The sequence below is a fragment of the Hesperophylax consimilis genome, chromosome 22 (genome assembly GCF_061612785.1).
Source record: "Hesperophylax consimilis isolate HC1 chromosome 22, BYU_Hcon_1.0, whole genome shotgun sequence".
Lineage (NCBI taxonomy): Eukaryota > Metazoa > Arthropoda > Insecta > Trichoptera > Limnephilidae > Hesperophylax > Hesperophylax consimilis.
The window spans coordinates 19,093,813-19,101,058 of NC_142857.1; the positions used below are offsets into that span (position 1 = coordinate 19,093,813).

The 7,246-nt window shown below is 32.9% G+C and overlaps 1 non-coding gene across 1 annotated transcript; it reads right to left on the reverse strand.

Moving 5' to 3' along the window:
* Nucleotides 1–4,859: 4,859 nt before the first annotated feature.
* Nucleotides 4,860–4,933, reverse strand: TRNAS-UGA (transfer RNA serine (anticodon UGA)). Its single transcript has one exon. It is a non-coding gene; the product is annotated as a tRNA-Ser (tRNA).
* Between the last annotated feature and the right edge of the window lie 2,313 nt (nucleotides 4,934–7,246).

Here is a 7,246-nt window from a genome sequence, read left to right on the forward strand (position 1 = left end):
TCTAATTGATTCTCCATAAAGTAGCCGGGAACAGTCAGCGTTACCGAAAATCGCAAAACACTCTCGTCCAGGCTATCGCCCAGTGGCAGGGCACATCCCTTCACAATACGTGTAGAAGTTCCACCAACCCACCGTAGTCCAAGTGCTATGTGTTAACTATTTCATTTTATTTATACTGAATTCAATTTTGTATAATTTATTTTATATATTTTTTTAAATATACGGTTTTATATTGTAAACATTGCACTCACCGCTCAGTTCAGTTGAATTAAACAAACATTATTATTTATTTTTTTGGTATAACTTTATTGAGTAAAACCTCAAATTGTAATATTTAATTATTGAAGACAATATTAGCGATTTTCAAACGAAAATCTGAAACAGAAAAATCAAAAAAGGATACGGTCACATTTAGGACACGAACCCAGGACCCTTGCCTTGCCAGGGCACCGCTCTACCACTAAGCTAATGGCACCCTATCCCCTTCGGTCACATTTAACTGTATCATACTTCGAATAAGAACTACCAACATTGTCTTCATTTTTTTTTTCATCGCACATTTTTTTGTGCCCCGGTAAGGCAAGGGTCCTAGTTTTGTGTCCTAGATGTGACCGTATCCTTTTCTGATTTTCTGTTTCAGATTTTCGTTTAGAAATTGCTAATATTGTCTTCAATAATCAAACATTATTATTATTATTTAGTTTAATTGATAGAGGAAAGAAAACTTGGTCGGAGGAGTTGTGGTTTGCAGTTCACTATAGGGTTTTAATACTAACTTTGTTTTTTACCACTATGGCAATGATTCATGAAACTCGTAGAGTAAAGTCGAAAATAGACTGAGTGCAGTTGAAATGATTTAATATTCGCTGAGAGATCTTACGTGAAATCATCGTTCTAGCGTGTCCTGTTTTTTTCGTTTTCATACGTGTTATAAGGAGAAGGACGATCGTGAATGACGTACCTGCGACCCCTGTCGGGCACTACCATATTCATAAAATGTACTTGTGGTAATAATATGTACCTACCAATAAAATGTATGTACAATACATAACCTTAAAAAACAAGATTTACTCAGTCAAACTTATACTAAGTCACCATTACATTTCTTTGAACTTGCAGAACAAATAGATACGTAAGTGAATGGGAGAAGATTCTAAGGACCCCTATTAAGAAAGAGGCCATCAATTCATGTAGGATTATGACAAGAATCTGACAAAACTCAATAGTACCTACCTGCCCACCAATATGACATAACATCACCAATAATAAAGGTCGCATGCAAATAATAACAAGAATCACCAAATGGGGAGAAGGGGAGACTAATGTCAGACTGGGGGTAAAAGAGGTGGTTATTTGGGGTGGATCGCTACTCAAGACAACCAGCGAGGGCAAGGGAGAGGAGGCGCAAAAAGAATCCTGTGAATCCGGAGGGGGCTGTTTTGAACGAGACAAAAGACAATCTCTATAATAGCAATGCCGGATGATATGTACTGTGGTATCAATTGGATGGGTACAGTGGAACTGTTTATGGTTTTCAAAATATTATGTGAAAATATATTTTATATAACATGCATATTTATGTTTTTGACAGCTTACCTCTTATCAAGAAGAGTAGGCGGACATCGTGTAGATGAACCAGTTACAGTAACGATGGTTAATTAGTGACAGCATGTCAGCAGACATCGTGTTTATGAACCAGTCACAGTAACCACGGTTAAATGGCGTAGGTAGGTTTTTTTTTAACCTTTTCCTTTTCACTTTGACGCATAACGTCGAATACTACTAGTGACTTTCAACTAAGTTTTATAACTAGTGGCTAATAACTGAGATCATAAGCTTACAGTTAAGACTTGTAACTAATGACTTAAAACTACATATATTTTACTACCGAGTAGGTATTTACACAATACTTATATGTATGTCTTACAACTAATTCTCAAAACTAGTGGCTTATAACTAAGATTAATAGATAGTTACCTACAATTTAGACTTATAACTAATTGCTTAAAACTACACATATTTTTAATACCGAGTAGGTATTTACACAATACTGCTGTTTTTTTTTATTGATACACTAATATTACGAAATTTCAAACACGATATTATGATAATGTGGTCCTCACCGGGTACCTACCATGTCCATGCTGAGGCCAATATGTATAACATAATAACATTCAATGAAAAGATATGAAATAAAATAAAATAAATCTAAGATAAAATATATATATTTATTTATTTATTTTTTATTTATTGGATGAATTTTATAGCGCCGCTTTTGAGAAATATCACCTCAGGGGCGCTGTAAAATACAACAGTCAAAATATTAATATTTATTAATTTTTTCAAAAGAAGCAACACATTGTGACTTGACATTTTAAATAAATGAAATGAAAATTCTTAGTTTAAGGTCACTTTATTGATAAATTATATTGTCTACCGGTTTCGGTAACTCCGTACCATGATTAAAACAGTTATAAAAATTGACATCAATAAAAATATTGTGTATTACCTTTGAACTACTTGCAATGTAATATATTTTTTGTAATATTGCATTTCAAAATTATTTTTTTTATTGTAATATAAAGAATATGGGTTATATTGTACATAATATATATTATATGGTGTTAGTATGGTTGGTCTTGTATACCTTTTCAGAAAAGAGGAACCCTTGGGCCTGATAAGCAAACAAACATTTTTACTTTGGATCTATATTATAATATGTTATGTATGAAATGAAATTAATATATTTTTTTAATCAAAGTTTATTAAAAAATTGTTTAATTTTGTTTATTTTTTATGATTGGTTTAATAATATAGCGCAATTAAAAATACAGATGATTGTAATTATTTCTGATGCACGCATACCGTGTGTTCACTTAAAGCATCTTAGAAGAGATTTTATTTTAAATATTAGTTGGTACAGATCTTAAAAGGATGTGGGTCAACTAATGTTTTCATTAAAAAAATTACACGAATGTCTTCTGAAACTGACAGAAAAAAAGATCAAAATACTAATAATGATCCCAACAACCCGTCTGGAGAAGAAGCCTTGTTGTGGCTATGAATTCTTCATACAAGAAATATAAAGAAAAAAATGCAAATAGTAAATAAACTGAGAAAACAACCCTTGTTTATCCCTGAACTGTATAAGACTACATTGATTTACACACCGGCATTTTTGAATAGAAAAATATTGGAAAGCCAAATTATAGGTGAGTGCTCTTAGAGGAATGTGCCCCGTCATCGTAAGGGCTGGAAGGAAGTTCAAGGGGTGGAGGGGGGTGGAACACTTTACGACAAGAGCCAATATTTTAAGATATCATTTTTATTTTTGTTGGCGTTTCTCTTATTGCCGAAACTTAATGGGATTGGAATTTTGAGGTGGATTAAGGGTTGCGTTTTTAAGGGTTTTGTCTTTGGTGGATTTTGAAGGATCAGATCTTTGAAGTCGTTAAAAATGACAAAAATATATTTATGTTGGTATTAAATGTGGCAGAACGGTAAGAGTTTTGGTTTCAGGACTTACAACCTTCAGGCTCAAGCTTATTCCAGAGCGAAAGGTAAGAATATTCATGAATTTTTTTAGTACAGACAAATCATTTTAAGGAACGCTGCTAAGAATGTATTTGTGCACGTCAACAGTGGTTCAAATTGGTTCAAAATAGTTTGGAACACCCGGCCACAGTCCCCTCTTACTACACAAGCAAGAATCTCCTTACAATGATTCAACCGCCCGAAGCTATTACAACTAAGGCAACCTCTTTTTATAAAGTATTTAGAGGCAGAAATGTGTAGTATGAGAGAGATGACTGGGAAATATAGAAAATTTCATATTCAGCTTAAATACTAAATAATATGTACAACTAAACTACTTGAGCGATTGGTATCATTTACATATATACGATTACTATATTATTTAATCAATACAATTCCTCTAAATATTGATATGGGAACATATAAAACTGCTTACTGTGCTTTAAACTCGGTGAATGCACCTTGATTTCATCGTTTATTTTTTATTTTTAGACAAATTTGGCACATTATGGGAAGCGATTACTCAGAACGTTTTTGCAAACATGGCGTAATATGCCAAAAATCGGTGGCTACAACTGTAAATTTTCTACATTTTATTTACGAACTTTGGCTGTTTACAATAATTATTATGTGACCTAATTAATAAATCAGTAAAAATAATAAAACAAATAATAACAAACTGGTAGCATCAAATAAAACACCCCAAGAAAAGCCAAGAATCGCACAGAACCGTCTACAGAAAGAAAAGGACAAACATTCATGGAAAAAGTGAAGAACTAAGTGAACGAGAACAGAAAGGGGGTGAATAGATACGGGAGGGTTAAACGTAGAAACAGGGTGACATTCATTAGTTATGATTGAAAATTGTAATATCAGAAATTGCAGACGAGAGCGAGTCATCTGACTAAGAAGTGAAACCGGGCTGAGGTTTGTATATTTTACGTTTTGTGCCGAACAGAAACGGGGATTTTTCGAACGTCTGTTATTTTTTGTCGTATTGAGATGAAAACAGATTTTCTAGGATGTTTAATGTTTATGAATAAATTTAATTCTGGAGAAATTGGACACTTCAGATTTCTTCTTTTGTGGGCTTATTTGTGACAACTAGAACTTATTGTAAGTCGTCAAAAAACTGATAAAAAATGATTTCGACAATGTGCATATGACATGAGTTAATTTTTAATTTTTTAATTTTTTTAATGATAAAATAACGTTTATAAGACAAGGTTTTATGCATTGCATAAAGGATAACAAATAATTATAAGCAATAATTAGTCATCCGAAATACTAATACAAATTGAAAATATTTCCCGAGTAAAAATAAATGCCGCCAACGGGAATTGAACCCGTGCCTTCTGATGTCAGGTCAGGTGCTCTGTATCCACTGAGCTATGTCGGCTTATTTCCAACCCGCCAAATGATTCAATATGTACTAGTACCTCAATCAACAATTACTGCTTATTATATTTTTTTCGCCTGTAAACAACCAACTTTATTTTTGTAGTAAAGGCTTTGTTAGTGCTAAATTTCTCACTAGATGGCGTCGAGACATATGACATCTTCATTTATTGGTGAAATAATTTTGACTTGTCAAATATTATTATTTTTTAACCGGTCAGGTGCTCTGTATCCACAGAGCTATGTCGGCCGACATAAAAAAAGAAAAACTTAATTTAAATACACTTAATAAATATGTGAAAAAACCTTTTTGTTTCTCTTACACAAAATTCTAAATGCATTCCCCCAAGAGGCACGTCTTTACATTATCTCGTATTGGATGTCTAATAATTTCAACAATCGAGCTTAAATAAATCAATGTTAGAAAGAGAATTTAATAATTTAGTGTCCAATATTCGACCCTGTCTTTATATTAAATTTATTAAAAAGGCCTATCGGAAAATCAGAAGTGACATAATGAGTTAAATTCAAAGATAGATGAAGCGTTATTATATCGTAGCGTAATTGATGTCTGTCTACAAGAGCTTCTTAAACTTTTTGTAATGTACTTTGTGATAACTGATCTGCTATAGAAAAAATGTTTTTTTTTATAGAATGGGCTATTTAAGCTGCATCAGTAGGAATATCAGTAGTATAAGCTACTTGACTCTGCATGCTGCATGAGCTTTTATACTAGCAAACTATTGAATCACAGAAGTTCTCAGAAGGAAGAGTGCATGGGTTTGACCAGCTGACCACAGAGTAGCCGGGCGAGTCAGCGCTACCGGAGATAGGAAAACAATCTTATCCAGGCTGTCGCCCATTGTCAGGGCGCGCCCCTACACAATAGATGGAGAATTTCCCTCAAGCCACCGTAGTACAAGTGCTAAATATGTTTACCATTTTATTTTATTATCATACAACTCATTGCTCTGTTCAGCTAAAGTGATCATTATTAGGTATTATTATTATTAAAAGAAACAGCATATTGAAATCAAATGGAAAATAAATCATCAATATTGTCTTTAAATTGTTTAGTAAAAAAAGTCGACAAAAAAGAGTTTAAAATACATGTTCCTATTATAAAACAACTAGCACAGACACGTGAAAAGTTACAGTATATTATAATTATTGTAGGATTTGTGAAGCTATGCAATATTTGCCATAGGATCTATGCCTTTTAAAATCATAGATTGTCATTTTTCTTTATACCATAGTTAGAACCTTTTATTGACGAATTAGAGATACGAACAGAAATTTAACTTACGAATGAACGTCTTTAGTAGGTCTAGTTTAGTTAGTTACCTTAAGTACTGTAAATATCGCTTTTTTGAAAATTTAAAAAGGGTAGACCCTTAGGACCGGTTGTTTCGGAGAATTTGAACAATTCATCAAATTTCAACATTAATTTGCGAGTTCTGTGAAAGTCCTATTCAAGTTCTAATATTATATCATTATAGGCTAGTTGCTTGACAGAACTGAAATAAAAACAGAACTAGAAAATATCTTTCACAGAACTCGCAAATTAACGTTGAAATTTGAAGAATTGTTCAAATTCTCCGATACAACCCGTCCTTAGTAAACATAACGAAATCTGACTTTTCTTGTCAGGATTAACTAGAAATATTAGAGAAAATAAAAACTCATTTCTAATATAGATCAATTTTAAAAATTAAACGATTCATTAAATTTCAAAGATGTTTGCAAGTTCTGTGAAAGTTCTATTTAAGTTCTGTTATTACTCCAGTCATGTTAAACAACTGGCCAATAGTGATTTAATAACATAACATGAATAGAACTGTGACGAATTTTTCTAAATCTGTGAATCGACTGGCCATTAATTTCAAAGCAAATTTGAGTTTATTGAGCCAGAGTATCGCAGGACGCAACTACAAACAACCTTACTGGTTTCAGTCTGTTACGGTCATCTTCAGACTGGTACAAATATAATACCAAAAACAAATCATCTATCACGCGCCACAGTTGATTTGTTCAATCTCCATGATGGATGCTACCGATATATAACAGGCTTACAAACATTTCACATGTTGTATGACCGGAGCAGTAGCCACACTGACTGTCTATTAGTAATGTATAATCCCTTTAATATGACAGAGCGTGATCACTGATCATGCTTGGATTCTAAGATGGATCCGGGAGATAGAATTTTATCAATTTGTATTGAAGTGGCTGAATGAAAATAATCAATGGAAGTCAATATCTTTACTTCTTCTAATATCATCTCGTTTTGGAGGTTGGTTTTCACCTGGACAGT